Source organism: Lissotriton helveticus, chromosome 5_1 (assembly GCF_964261635.1).
Source record: "Lissotriton helveticus chromosome 5_1, aLisHel1.1, whole genome shotgun sequence".
NCBI classification, from domain to species: Eukaryota; Metazoa; Chordata; class Amphibia; order Caudata; family Salamandridae; genus Lissotriton; species Lissotriton helveticus.
The window spans coordinates 1848152477-1848168070 of NC_136065.1; the positions used below are offsets into that span (position 1 = coordinate 1848152477).

General features: G+C 47.1%; 1 protein-coding gene across 4 annotated transcripts in view; it reads left to right on the forward strand.

The window, feature by feature from the left end:
- The window catches only part of LOC144755898 (uncharacterized), a 108411-nt gene that overhangs the window by 32911 nt on the left and 59906 nt on the right, over positions 1–15594 (forward strand). The window lies entirely within an intron of this gene.

The window sequence follows — 15594 nt, forward strand, 5'->3', positions numbered from 1 at the left end:
TATTGTCTTCATTGGATTTTGAGGGAGACATTTGTAGTAGGTTGTGTTACCCAATTGACATTTTGCTTCTATTAGGTATGTGTTACAATCATTAGCACAATGTTCCCTCCTTTGTCCGAGGGTTTAATACCCAATGCAGTATTGTTAAAAGGGAAACATCATGCCAGTTCTTCGCTGAGAAAGTTCCCTTGCTTTTGTTATTTCACCACTTTTTCCTTAATCCATTCAAATCAACCACCACCATTTCATAAAGTAGGTCCATCTTATTAATGGGTGGTAGTTGAGGGCAAAATTTAGAATTTGGCCTGCACCCAGTTTGTATGTTTGCAGCAGTGCTAAATCCCATCCTTTCAAGATCATGGTGTCTTCAGTGTTCTCATTTTTACTTTGCTCAAGATTTACGGTGCAATCATCATAATCTTTTCATGCTGATTCTCTATTGCTGGTAGCTCCTTCTACATCAATGGACTCACTCCCATCTGGGATCAACGGTTGTGTAGGGTTGTCAGTCAATTCTTGGATCTCGATTAATTATGAGAGATTGTCTATTTTGAATCCCGACGTTGTGTGCCCTGGGTTCATGGAAGTTGTGGTCTTTCTTGGTTTCAGCGGGAAATATTTATGCAGTTTCAATTTCCTGTATGTTTCTATTCTAGCATTTGTGTGTGTGTATGTATGTATGTATGTATGTATGTATTATATATATATATATATATATATATATATATATATATATATTCACGTTCACAGCGCGTAGCAACCGCTACGCCGATGCACTCTTCTTCGATAGCATAAAGATCACTTCAATCACCTTTTACGCTTTCCATATGTCTTTATTATTCCAATTGCTGCATTGTGAAATCCGGGCAACAGAATAAACCCCAACGCATTTCGGCGAAGCACTCGCCTTGGTTAGTTGCAGGGTTACCTCGGCCCCTGCGATGCACCGCTGTCCTGGTGTCCCCGCGGCTATGCGGAGGATGTGAACTTTTTTATATATATATATATATATATATATATATATATATATATATATATATATATATATATATATATATATATATATCTCCAACAACATCTTCTTTCTTCTTTATCCACACACAAAGAGCAATGCCACACACTGGACCTTCAGGAAGACATGCACTTTATTTAATACACAGCAAAGTGGCAGCTTGCTTAAAATCCTTTAATCCTGATGCATTTTGGCTCCTGTTTGAGTCTTATTCACAGGTGAGCCATCCAATTGATGGCGGCGCTTACAGCAATATTTTATTTGCCCATTCCAGACTACTAGGTTTCGACATAGTCTTATGGTACTACAATCCCCAGAATGCAACATTGAAAGTCTTGTCTCTGAGTTTCCATTTTCATTTTGCAATTCACTTTCCTATTACTATTTCCTTTTTTCAAGGGGACATTGCAGTATTTGAATTTCTTTAAAATATATTATCAAAATCCCAACACTGCAACCATCAGTGATGTCATCAGTGATGTCATTTGAGATGTCATCAGTGATGTCACTGACCATGTCATGAATGATATAATATGTGACATCATCAGCAGTGGATTGCGGGTGCGCGAAATATAGTTAGTACAACTAACTATATAGGAGCAATTTCATTGGTTTTGTATGAGTAAAATGTCCAGCTAACTATAACACCACTAAAACTTATAGTTTTTTGAGTCAATTTCAAAGGTTTTTTAAAAACTAATTCCTAACTATATAACTCCTGAAACCTATGGTTTTTTCAGTGAATTTCAAAGGTTTTTTTAAATGCTAATTCCTAACTATATAAGGCCTGAAACCTATGTTTTTTTCAGTGAATTTCAAAGGTTTTTTAAATGCTAATTCCTAACTATATAAGGCCTGAAACCTATGGTTTTTTCAGTGTTTAAAAAAAAAAAAAAAGATTGGTTAACTGGCTTATTAAGTGTATCTTAGTGAATACATATATTAGCGAGTAATGTTTAAATATTTAAATATATGCATGAGTGATGTAATATGTGACGTCATCAGCAGTGCATTGCAGACGTGCAAGTTATAGTGAGTCCAACTAACTATAACGTGGGAATTTCAATGGTTTTATGCGAGTAAAATTTCCAGCTAACTATAACTGGTGTGAAACCTATGGTTTTTTCAGTGAATTTCAAAGGTTTTTTAAATGCTAATTCCTAACTATAACTGGTGTGTAACCTATGGTTTTTTCAGTGAATATATATATATATATATATATATATATAACATTTCTATGGCAAAATGAAACCCCTCATTTTGTTCCTTTTCAAATTAAATGTATTAAGTGTTACCACTTTATTCCAATCAAGATGACTTCAGGTGTGCCATACTTTTGTCATAAGTAAGACTGTTAGCGTTCTAGTTGTTCTTTAGAACACTCTGGGACATTCTGTCATTGGGCTATAGTTGGGTTACATCTGGCTGATATTTGGGCTACATTTGGGCTCTTTTGTCTCTGGTGGCCATCTTGGGAGACTGCATATCAGAATTTTTTTAATGAAATATAGAAGGATTTGAGAAGTCACTCAAAATGTGCCCTAATTTTTCTTTCTTCAGCACTAATCATAATTTCTATGGCAAAATGAACCCCCTCATTTTGTTCCTTTGCAAATTAAATGTTTTAAGTGTTAACACTTTATTCCAATGAAGATGACTTCAGGTGTGCCATACTTTTGTCATAAGTTAGACTGTTAGCGCTCTAGTTGTTCTTTAGAACACTCTGGGACATTCTGTCATTGGGCTATAGTTGGGCTACATCTGGCTGATATTTGGGCTACATTTGTTTTTTTTGTCTCTGGTGGCCATCTTTGGGCTACATTGGGCTACATTTGGGCTCTAACATATATATAGCCCAATGTAGCCCAATATATATTTTTTCAAAGTTAATTTTCGTAAAAACCACTGGAGCACATATCTTGAGACATAGCAAAGGCACATCGGGCTACCAGCCCCTACAATTTTGACAAGTTTGATGGAAAACCATTCAGCTGTTCGGGCTAAAAGTGAGTCCAACCGCCCAATGGAAATTAACATGGGGAAAACACGTTTTGGGACCCCCCTTTTATCTCGGCCCCCGCTTGACGAATCCCCCCCAAACTTTCAGGGAAGGAGCGGAGCACCGCGAGGCAAAGTTAAGGAAAATGTCAGGAAGATTCCTCAACCGGCGCCAAAGTTATTCCCAATAGAATGTTGCGATTTCCCTATGGAAAACAATCCTAACTATATATACCTACTGGCTATCGCCAGTAGGTAATATATATATATATATATGTATATTACCTACTGGCGGTCGCCAGTAGGTAGTTATAGTTAGGATTGTTTTCCATAGGAAATCCGCAACATTCTATTGGGATTAACTTTGGCGCCGGTGGACGAATTTTCGCGAATTTCTCAAAGAAGATGGCCCGCTCCGCTCCTTCCCTGAAAATTTGGGGGGGAATTCGTGAAGTGGGGGCCGAGATAAAAGGGGGGTCCCAAAACGTGTTTTCCCCATGTTAATTTCCATAGGGCGGTTGGACTCACTTTTAGCCCGAATGGCTGAATGGATTTCCACCAAACTTGGCAAAATTGTAGGGACTGGTAGCCCGATGTGCCTTTGCTATGTCTCAAGATATGTGCTCCAGTGGATTTTGAGTAATTTAGGTTCAAAAAAATATATATATCTATGAGCACGCCCCGGTACGCGCACCGGGGAGCGCACCCGGCGCGTAACGCGAGTTCGCGAGCGGAAAGCTGATTGGCTCTCGGGTGTTTGTCAACATTCTAAACAGTCCGGAGCGGCTGCCATCTTGTGTGTCGGTAGGATCGAGACACAAGAGGTGGCAAAAACAAAGGGGGAAATGACTAAAATTGGGGAAGGGTAGACCCCCCTTGACCCCATAGGTTTGATGTGGGGGCCATAAAAGTGCTTTGCGGGTCAAAATCTTTTTCCAATATTCGCGGGGGGAGCGCCCGGTACGTGCACCGGGGAGCGTACCATGGAGAAAAAAGAATGACAGAGTTTCCAAAAAATGTAGCATTTTAAAAAAAATTTAGAGGTAGTTCTAAAAAGAACTGTTTTTTTTATTCTTTTTGTTGTTTTATATTTTTTTATTCTTTTTTTGAACATTTTTTACTTTTTTTGGCTTTTCTGAACAGTTTTATATTTTTTTTGTATTTTTTTATGGGGAGAAACAAAAATAGGGAATTGCAAATGGCTCAACTGGAGCAAAAAAAAAAAACAGGAAAAAATTAATGTTTCTTCGGGCACTTTGCTCACCATAGCATATTGTCCCTCCACAAAGTATACAAACGATTTTAAAATTGGAAAACTTGGATTGAATGCTTGGGATCATCTCCCTTGCCTCTGGACCCGATGGGGTGGGTTGTTTACTTTGGGAGGTGCTGGCAGAAGATTGGGCAGGGTTTCTGGCAAGTTCCCTGACCTCTGCCCTAGCATAGTTATTAGGGTGCCGGCGTTGCATGTGCCGAATCATGGTGTTGTTGCCAAAAGAGTATTTTTTGTTAGGGTTCCCCCTTGAAAGTTGAAAGCCACAGATTAAACAAGTCGCCTTTGGCACATTAACTTTCTTCTTGTCCTTTGGGATGGAAAAAAACTGCCAGATAAAGTGCTCCTTTGGCTTATATGGGGTAGTATCTTCTGGTAGGAACTTCCCCTCCTCCTCCTCCTCTTCTTGTTCTCCACCACTGTGGTGTTGTGGTGGTCCTTGTGGTGGTGGTGGTGCAGATTGTAGGAGAGTAGGGTCTGTTATCCTATGGTCACCCCAAACTTTTGCTTTTTACTTCACTGGTTTATGACTTAATGTGGCTGTGGGCCTGCTAATCAGACCCACAGCCTGCTGTTCTCTCTCTAAATTATTGCCAATGTACTTTAGGTGCATTACGAAATTGGAACTGGTTCACCTTATTGGCCCCTGTAACAGTGTACCCAGGTACCAAGGGCATAGGTGCTTCCAAGGCCTACCAGGGGCTGCAGCACGTATTGTGCCACCCCTGGCATGGCCTCCATATTTGACACAACTGGCTGATCACTCAGCTGGGGTAAGTCGGTGTAACCACCCCTTACTTAGGTGTAGTATGCCTATGCCTAACCTAAAATGGACACATATGTTCCTATCAGCCACTCCTATGGAAGGCCTCATCAATCCTGGAGGCAGAGTGCTTGGAAATATGGGAGATGGTGCTCTGGCGTGAGCTGAGCCTGTCTGCAGCTTTCGGAACCATGTCCTTTAGCTGTTCCATGATACTGCCATACCATATACTCTTAAGTGCATTATGAACCTCGCGGTTAAATGCTATCTTTGGTTTGGCTTTATCAAAACATGTCGAGTAAGGTGTCATACGAATTGGAATACTACCCCCTCGCCAGTTCTGGCGACGGGGGTAGCATTCCACCCTTCTAGAGGGGCACGACATGTACCTAGCCTGAACCCCGGTTAAAGTTAAACAGAGCCTCAGCATCACAAAATGGATGCTGTCACCACAGACACAAGTCTGACCTCCTGCTGCTGGGAGTCCTTCCAGCGAGGGCAGCTTGGACAAAGGGTTTCCTGCCTTGGGAGGTGCTAGCACCAGCCCAGACAGGATTTTGTGTATTGGGTAGGACAGGGCTGAATAGAATCAGACATGCCTGGGGCACACAAGGTGTCCCTGTGCATATGCCAGTCTTGGCGCGAAGCTGGACAAAGGAAAGGGGGTGTAGAGGACCTAGTAGGTGATCTGGCCCCCAGATTTGGAATAAGAGTAGGAGCTGTGTCCTGAGACTTCAGATCATCCTGAACTCGACTTGAAACTAAGAAGACTGGACTTCGACATTCTGCTGCACAGAAGACTGAAGAGAATCTCCCTTGTGGCCAAGGAGTGACCACCCTGTGAACACAGGCACCAACCAGCAACTCGACGTCTGCTTTGCCGCCGCCTCCCGCCGGAGCCCGAGCCCAGAGCCTGACAAGACCCAGACTCCCAGACATCTCAGAGCCCGATCCACAGTCCCTGAAAAGAAGAGACCCATGGAGGCACCGAGAGACGTGGGACCGGACATCTTGGAAGACCCCCAAAGAGCTGACTGCGCAGCACCCGAGGCACCCTCGACGCTGTGCTTTGGGGTTTGAGAAGCCCCAACACCGAGCAGCATTTGCACCGAAGATCAGCCCCCCAGCATCTCCACGATCTGCGTGGGGCCCTTTTGCACTTTGCCACTCGACGCGCCATCCCGGTCACTTGCCACGCGGCTAGTGGCCATCTTGGTGACTAAAACTACGACTTACACCGCTGGTCTGGTTGCTCCAGACTGGCCCTTGCTCCCCTGAAAAGGAGCACCCGCTCTGACCTTGCTGGTCCGAGTGAGAAGCTTGAATCGATTCCTGTGTGACTTGCTTTTGCCAAGGCCTGTTTGCTCCAATCAAGTTGCCGACACCGCCATCAGCGAGAGCCATCGTGGGACAGCTCGTGATCGACTCTTGGACGTCCTTGACCTCTTCGTGTCCACGTGGCTGCAGAGACAATCTTCACTTCTTCACCTGTTTGCACCCGACATTGCCTGGTTCCATCCTGGTTCCACGGTAGTCACTGGCTAGTGACTTTGAACATTGTCCCCTCTGCTTTCAGGTCTTCACCTCTTCAGATCCACCCTTTGATCCACCGGAACTCTTCACGACGACCCGCCTGCAGCATCTTCAGCTCCAAGCACCATCAGCCTGCGTGACGAAACCCGACACTACTTCGCACCTGTGCACCCGCTGCCTGTGGGTGAGGTAACTCAGCAACGCCGGTGTTCCCACACTGGTGTACACCTCTAGTGCTTGTGTCTAAAGTTTTATCCCTGTAGGTCCATCGGAAGGTTCCTTAAACACTAACTTTGTAACTTTTACGCACCATTGACATTGCATTGGTGTATGCGTGCATTTTAAGCACTGCACCCGAGTCCCGCGGGCCTTTCCCAACTTCATCACTGCTAGTCCTGAACAGCTCCCGCGATTTCCCAGGCCCTAGGCCTCTTCACTTTCCCCATAGTGGTTCTTATACCACTATTTTAGTATATGGTTTAGGTGGCCCCTAGGGCTCATCCATAATTGTGCAACCTTTGTATCTTTAAACTGTGTTTTGTTTTAACGCATTTGCTTCTGTGCTCATAAAGAGTATATGGGATATCTGTAGAAATAAATCTATATATATTTTCAATATATATCTGTGTGGTGTCCTTTCATTTGGTATTCAAGGGGATTGTGTATGGTAAAACAGCTTGCTTCACATGCCTTTACAGAGTTTAGCCTAAGACTGCTTAGTCCATGCTACCCCTAGGATAGCTTGTCTATAAGGTTGACTTTACAACCTCCACCATAAGGGTTGCTTGGCATGATACAAGGTGATCACTAGAACTAGTGAGCATCATATATCAGGCCAACTTCTCACATTGGTGAGCAGCGGATTGGGATTTGAGCTTGCTGTTGTTTTACCATTACAATCTTTGGAGAGTATCATTTGAAAGATCATACAGGTACCTGATAGGTACACTAACACAAGACTAGTATACTTAAGTTCTACTGAACTTAGTTGTTGAAGAGGATAGGGAGTAGCACAACCCTGACTACAACTACTAGATAGGTTTGGTAGGCAAACACCAGTGTAGGTAGATTGCAACACATCCACCCACACTAGAGCAATGTCTGGAGCAGAGGGATCCACTGGACCTATCTCTGTTGAGAGTGACCCTCCAAGGGCACCATCCAAATTTGCTATCTTTACTTTTAAAGAACTGAGGCAGCTGTGTTCCTTAAGAGGTATCAAAACGGGTCCTACCCCTACAGCAGGTCACCTCAGAGAGCTCTTAGACCAGTCTGAAGCTCTAAAGACCTCCAAACCAGGCCCCTCAGGGACTGGAGAGGGAGGCTCTCCCACTGAAGATGACAACACTGACACCCCTGCCCCTGTCATCCAGATAGATAGATAACTTAAGCACATTTGGGACTGAAAGTGGGTCCAACCCATTCAGACCCCCAAGTGGACTTAACCAGGAGCAAAGGAGGAGAAGGAATCACTCAGGTGAGTCCAATGCCTCCCAAGCTTCTAGAGGTTCTCATGGACACTCCAGAAGGGAGCTGTCTAGCCCTCAGATAAGGGAACATGAGGCCAAAATGAGAGAGGCTGAACTTAGGATCCAGAAGCAAGAATTAGAAGTTGCCCTGGCCAAAGAGAAGCTTGCTAGAGCAAGACAGCCTAGAGAGAGTGGATTAGGATCCACTGGTGGCAGCAATATCCAAAAGGATAAAGACAGGTCCTATGACAATAGAAACCTGAGTAAGATTGTGCCCCCTTACAAGAGTGGGGATGACATCCACAAATGGATGACTGCACTTGAGAGAGCCTGCAGAGTACAGCAGATCCCTCAGGAGCAGTGGGCAGCAATCTTGTGGCTCTCCTTTGAAGGTAGAGGCCGAGACAGACTCCTCACAGTTAGTGATGGAGATTCTAGAAACTACCTGGTCCTGAAGAGTGCTCTGATTGATGGGTTAGGCTTAACCACTGAACAGTACAGGTTAATGTTCAGAGATACCCAGAAGACACAGACTCAGGACTGGTCTGAATTTGTTGAATGTGCCACTAAGGCTCTGGAGGGCTGGTTGCTGGGAAGTAAGGTTACAGACTATGAAGGATCGTACAATTTGCTTATGAGAGAACAGATTTTAAATAACTGTCAGAACCAGCAGTTGCATCAACATTTGGTTGACTCAGATCTAACCTCTCCCCAAGAATTGGGAAAGAGGGCAGACAAATGGGTTAGAACCAGAGTTAAGCAAAAGAACCAGAACCAGAACCAGGGTGGTGGCCAGAAGAAAACAGACCAGAAGGGTGGGGAGCAGAAAGCTAAAGACCAGAAGTCTTCAACAGGGCCCCAAACTAATACTGAGGGTGGGTCCCAAACTTCCAAGAAGAAGAAGAAAGAAGGTCAAAGAAAACCCTGGTGTAGTTTTTGTAAAAACACCTCTCACTGGACAAGTGAGTGTAAAAAGAGTGGAGCCCCTAACACTGCAGCCCCTAAGGCACCTGCACCCACTAGTACAGTTGGCAGTGTTGGTCCACAGACTAAGGGGGTAGTTGGTATCACCTTGGGAACTGAGGGAGATTCTGGCCTAGTCAGAACCCCTACACAGGCTGTTCTGATCTGTGATGTGGAGATTGATTTGTCCACTACTGTCAGTCCCAGTAATCTGGGCAAGTACAGGCAGACGCCTTTGATTAATGACAAAGTGGCTCAAGCATACAGGGACACATGTGCCAGTGTCGCCATGGTGACACCTAGCTTTGTGGACCCTGGACAATACCTGCCAGGTGATAATTACCTGGTGACCAATGCCAGCAATGTCACTACTACACATAGTGTGGCACTTGTTAACTTTTCCTGGGGAGGGGTAACTGGCCTAAAAAGAGTTGTGGTTAGTGCTGATCTCCCAGTAGAATGTTTGTTGGGCAATGACCTGGAGAACTCTCTATGGTCAGAAGTTGAGTACAGGACTCATGCAGAGATGTTAGGGATATCATCACATGTCCTTGCTGTGACCAGGTCACAGGCCAAAAAGTGCCTCTCTGAACCTCAGGTCTTGGATCCTGGAACAATGGACCAAGTACCTTCCAAGAAGAAGAACAGGAGGGTAAAGGCTGTGCCTTCCCAACTGCCTACAAGTGAGGATCAGCCTTCACAGGAAGATGATCTTGAGACCCCTGAAGGAACTGTCCCTGAAGAGCTTGAACCTGATCAGGTTGAGGTTCTGGGGACAGGGGGACCTTCTAGGGCAGACTTGGGGCAGGCTCAGTTAACCTGTCCTTCTCTTGAACCCCTCAGACAGCAGGCTGCTGCTGAGGCTGCTGGGAATGCTCAAGGTACCCATAGAGTTTATTGGGATGGTGGGCTCCTTTATTCAGAGGGTAGAGACCCCAAGCCTGGTACAACCAGGAGGTTGGTCATACCTCTGCAATTTAGGGGCTTCCTTCTTACCTTGGCGCATGATATTCCCTTAGCAGGACACCTAGGCCAGAACAAAACTTGGGACAGACTTGTCTGTCATTTTCACTGGCCTCACATGTCAGAAGATACAAAGGAGTTTTGTCGCTCCTGTGTAACCTGCCAAGCAAGTGGCAAAGCAGGTGGTACCACAAAGGCCCCCCTGATACCACTACCTGTGGTGGGGATGCCCTTTGAAAGAGTGGGGATTGACATTGTTGGTCCAATGGATCCCCCTACTGCATCTGGGCACAGATTCATACTGGTGGTGGTGGACCATGCCACCAGGTACCCAGAGGCAATTCCACTTAGGACCACAACAGCTCTTGTTGTGGCCAGGGCCTTACTTGCAGTTTTCTCCAGAGTGGGGTTTCCTAAGGAGGTAGTATCTGATAGAGGTGCCAACTTCATGTCAGGATACTTAACAGCTATGTGGAAGGAATGTGGTGTCAACTACAAGTTCACCACTCCCTATCATCCACAATGCAATGGGCTTGTTGAAAGGTTCAACAAGACCCTGAAGGGCATGATCAAAGGATACCTGAGAAGCTCAGGCGAAGATGGGACATCCTTCTGCCCTGCCTTCTATTTGCTTACAGAGAGGTCCCACAAAAGGGGGTTGGCTTCAGCCCCTTTGAATTGTTGTTTGGGCACCCTGTAAGAGGACCCCTATGTCTGGTAAGGGAAGGATGGGAGTTATCTCTCAAAAAGCCCAAGCAAGACATAGTGGACTATGTACTTGGTCTCCGCTCCAGGATGGCTGAGTATATGGAGAAGGCATCCAAAAACCTTGAGGCTAGCCAGGAATTACAGAAAGGCTGTCCTGACCAAAAGGCTGTCCTGACTGAGTACCAGCCTGGACAGAAGGTATGGGTGTTGGAGCCAGTGGCCCCAGCAGCACTCCAAGACAAATGGTCTGGACCCCATACAATCATTGATAAAAAGGGAGAGGTTACCTACTTGGTGGACCTAGGAACTCCCAGGAGCCCCCACAGGGTGCTCCATGTTAACAGGTTGAAAGCATATGTTGACAGGGCAGACATGAGGGGCAGGAGGAAGAGAGTGACCCTCTCCCAGACCTGCTGACTCAGAACCCTGAGGATGGATCAGTTGTTGGTGTGGCCTTAGATGGCAGCCTCACTGAACATCAGCAACATGACTGTAGACAGGTTTTGCAGTCATATCGACATATCTTCTCCCTGACACCCAGTCAGACTAACTGGTGTACCCATGTGGTGGACACTGGTGATAGTTTTCCTGTAAAGAACAAAATTTACAGGCAACCTGACCATGTCAGAGATTGTATCAAGATTGAGGTGCAAAAGATGCTGGAATTAGGTGTCATTGAGCCTTCAGAGAGCCCCAGGGCTAGCCCAGTGGTTCTGGTCCCCAAACCTCACACCAAAGATGGGAAGAGAGAGATGAGGTTCTGTGTGGATTACAGAGGACTCAATGCTGTCACCAGGACAGATGCACACCCTATTCCAAGGGCAGATGAGCTCATAGACAAATTGGCTTCTGCCAAGTATTTGAGCACATTTGACTTGACAAATCAGGTTAGCTGAGGAGTCTAAAGCCAAGACAGCATTTTCTATCCCAGGAGGGCATTATCAATTTGTGGTGATGCCCTCTGGTTTGAAAAATGCACCTGCCACCTTCCAAAGGTTGGTGAATCAAGTCCTTACCGGGTTGGATGACTTTTGCGCAGCATATCTGGATGATATTGCTGTCTTTAGCTCTACCTGGGAGGATCACCTAGTCCACCTGAAGGAAGTGCTAGAGGCTCTGCAAAAGGCAGGCCTCACTATCAAGGCAACCAAGTGCCAGATAGGGCAGAGTATGTGGAAAATGACAATGTATATGTACATAAGCGGCGTTCATTTGTGTTCACCCTCGCCACTGTTGAAGGTAAAGCGAAAGTCACGGCACAGTGGCCCCGCCATCTTGTCCCCTTTTAGGCCCCATCACGAACATAGATAGTAGCCATTTTGTGTGTCATGACCTCTCTGTCCACTGCCAATAGCCTGCATCTCTCTCTCTCTCTCTCCCCCAGCCTCGCAAGTATCCCCCCCCCGCGCCCCGACAGCCCCCGGTCTCTCCTGTTCGGGCCATAAACGCACCACTAAACACGACCTTGTCTCCGTGCTGAACCCCTGCCCCCTCGCTCTTTCATCCTACCCATAGAACAGGCCCTTTTGGTAACCTCTTCCTCCCTGCCCGATTGCCCGGCCTGATCCCAGGCCATCACCTAGTCCAACAGATGCAGTTTATTGCTCCCTACAGTAGGACCTCGCCTCACATCAGAGGAGCGGTGACTGATCAAGGCCTTCACACCCCTAGATCTGACCGACACCCCTGCATTCCTCCCAGGAACACCCTTCCTCTCTTCTGATGACCCCCCCCGGCTACACCTGGCCTCTCGACCCAGTCCCATATCATAAAACTAGGTCTCGTGGATGTACCCCCTCCGGCCCGCATAGCGAAACGTGATCTTATCGCCTGCCCAACCTTAGATCTGACCACCCCCTCTTGCCCTCGTGTCCTGTTGGGACGTCCGGCTGCAGATTACAATCACATGTTACATTTGGGAGGGGAAAACAACATCAGAGCGACCGGTATGGGAATAGGCCTGAAGCTGGGATTCCAAACATGCCTTTTCGTACTTCAAAGTGTCTTTATTACAATAAGGAATGTTTGTACATCATAAACCTGTGTATAAAAGACGGAGCCGTAGAGAAACTTGAGAGAGCACCTCGAGAAGATACCCTGTTGTCTGATTTGACGTGTTCTGTTTCCGTCGGAAATAAACTCCTGTTTCCTGCCTTCCAGTCTCCAGCGCCTGCCTCTTTATTTGGTAATCGTGAGTTGGGTGAGAAGCGGCTAACGCCGGGCAAACCTAGAAAAGGGGTAAAACGACCTGATCTGCCTGAACCCTTTTTCATCAATTGGCGTCCCAAACGTGGGGCCCATCAGCGACACGTGGATCCAGTGAGAGAGGTCCCAACGACAGAGTGAACGACTGCAACGATCGGGAAGAGCTCCTGCCCGATAGACCCTTGTCTGGCAGCCGATCATCCGAACTTCACTGGTTCCGAACAGACCTCTCTCGAGTGATCTACGGTCCTGACTGGGAACTATCAGGAGTGCCACAGCAATTACGGCGAATAGAGGACGATCGGGCGCTAGAAACGGAAGACGAGAAACTGTCCATACGGTCCGGGTAAGGTCGTGTAAACACGACAAATTGCGAATTGATTGTTTGATTGTCATTGGAAAATACTAGTATTACGCATTTGATTGTTTTGTCCTGAGAGATTCTCTGTCTACAAACGGGGAAGGATAGGAGTATTCTCCCTTTGCAGATAGTGAAGGGTGGGTAGCGCAGGCTTTTGCCCCCGTTGTAACCCGTCGCGCCTACTTCCCTCTCCATTTGATTGATTGTTATCCAAGCATTTATTGTTTTGGAATTGGTTCTCTTTGGATCATTCTCTATTTGCAAACAAGCACAGAATCACCATACTCTGTTTAGTCTTTGCAGATAGTGAAGGATAGGTAACGCAGGCCTTTGCCCCCGTTGTAATCCGTCGTGCCTATTTTTATCCCCCACTGATTGATTGTTTGACTGAACATTGATCGTTCGGAATTGGTTCTCGGAAAGGATCTTCTCTGCCTACAAACAGAGAGGAACAGGAAGATCTCTCTCTTTGCAGATAGTGAAGGGTAGGTAGCGCAGGCTTTTGCCCCCGTTGTAACCCGTCGCGCCTATTTTATTCCTCATTTGATTGATTGATTGTTTGTCCGAACTTGACTGTTTGGAATTGGTTCTCTCTTTTGGGTATTCCCTATTTGCGAATACTGTAGAATAGAAATATTCTACCTAGTCTCCGCAAAGTAGTGAAGGATAGGTAGTGCTGACTTTTGTCCCCGTTGTAACCCGTCATGCCTATCTTCCCCCCATTGCTCAGTAGTTGGTTCAGCCCGGACCATTTATTAGAGGTAGACCATCTGGCTCCACCGGAGGACACCCCTAATAAAAAGGACATATATAAAGAAAATGCGGATTAGCCGCTGTATCGTGCTAGCAAATAAAAGAACATAAAAATCGTTAGGAAAAACAAAAGAAATCGAGTAAAATCAGTAGGCCACTGATGAGATCTCTTTTCAACCTCACTGAAATGGAAGCATTAGGAACAACCCCTCAGGAAATATGAAACTAGTGAGGAAAGCCGAACTCAACGCCATGATGACTGCGAGACAGCTCGGCTCCACCGACCACCCCGCCCAATTGACGACAAACCCTAGGCAAATATTAGAAATATACAACACTATAGCAAAGTAACAGGTTAAAACGTTTTTATTTGAACAAAAATATATTAAACAACTATTTACATGGCAAACGGCTGCAACAACAAACCCACAATGCATTTCGCCGTCTGCTTGACGCCGTTCCTGTCCCTCCTTCCCCAAAGTAGCAATGTCGGGCTACTTTGGGCTACTTTCTAGTAGGTTTTTGGGCGTCAGAAAGTCTATAAAAGCCGTCGGCGGCGGCCTGGGGGTGGAGAACCATTACGCGAATAGTCCGGAGGCGACACCACGCGCCAAGGCCTGTCCCCGGGATGAACCAAGGGACCCGTTCCTGGGGCCGTGGCAAAGAGCGGCCGGCCGCCATCGGCCGGAGAAGGCATGGGTCCGACCCGGAATGTACTGGTCCTCCCATTCCCTTCTTCTCCCGGCGCCTTGCAGGCCACGGGGGGTGGGGGGGGATGTCTTGCATATGCCTCCGACCCCCCCCTCTTCTTCATCGCCTGGTCCGGCCATAACAAATGTCAGCGAAACGCCGTGGGGTGCACTGGGAGGGAGAGGCGGCGCGGACGAGCCTCTCCCGCCTCCCCAGGTGGAGGCCCCTCAGCTGCACCCCCAACGCTCCACGCACCCGGCAAAGGGTTCGTCCACTCTTGCGGTGCAGGGACGCTCCACGCACCCGGCAAAGGGTTCGTCCACTCTTGCGGTATAGCGACGCTCCACTCACCCAGCAGAGTCTCGTCCACTGTGGCGGTGCTACGACACCTCGCCCAGCAGGCTGGAGTCCGTCTGCTCATTTGACCCAGTGACTGCCGGTAGCTGCAGAACTCCTAAAAATGGCGGTCGACTTTGCAGGAATGGGCCTGGCGTGAAAAATTGGCCTGGTCGCCTGTCAAACCAGAAAATGGCCCCTGTCCAGAGGCGTTCTCCTCAGCTTTGAAGATTCTACGAGAACTGCGGAGGGCCCACGACCTTCGCGGGGCCCCGACCGCCCCCGATGGGAAATGACTGCCATGATTGCCGACCAAGACGTAGCCACGAGACGTTGGCGCTCTCATGCTGACGTCAGCCTCAGTTTTTGAATGACCAAAAATACTGCAGACCACTGTTCCCAACAAGCTGCGCGGGTGAGCGCGCGCGCACAGAAGTCACCCCAGGCGCGCAGAGTGCTGTATTTAGCGCGCACTCCTGGGACACCGTTCGCGCCGTCTCTTTTACAATGCGAGCGGCGCGAAACACTGCATTTCATCAATGCGGGAGAGGACGATTCTTACAGGGC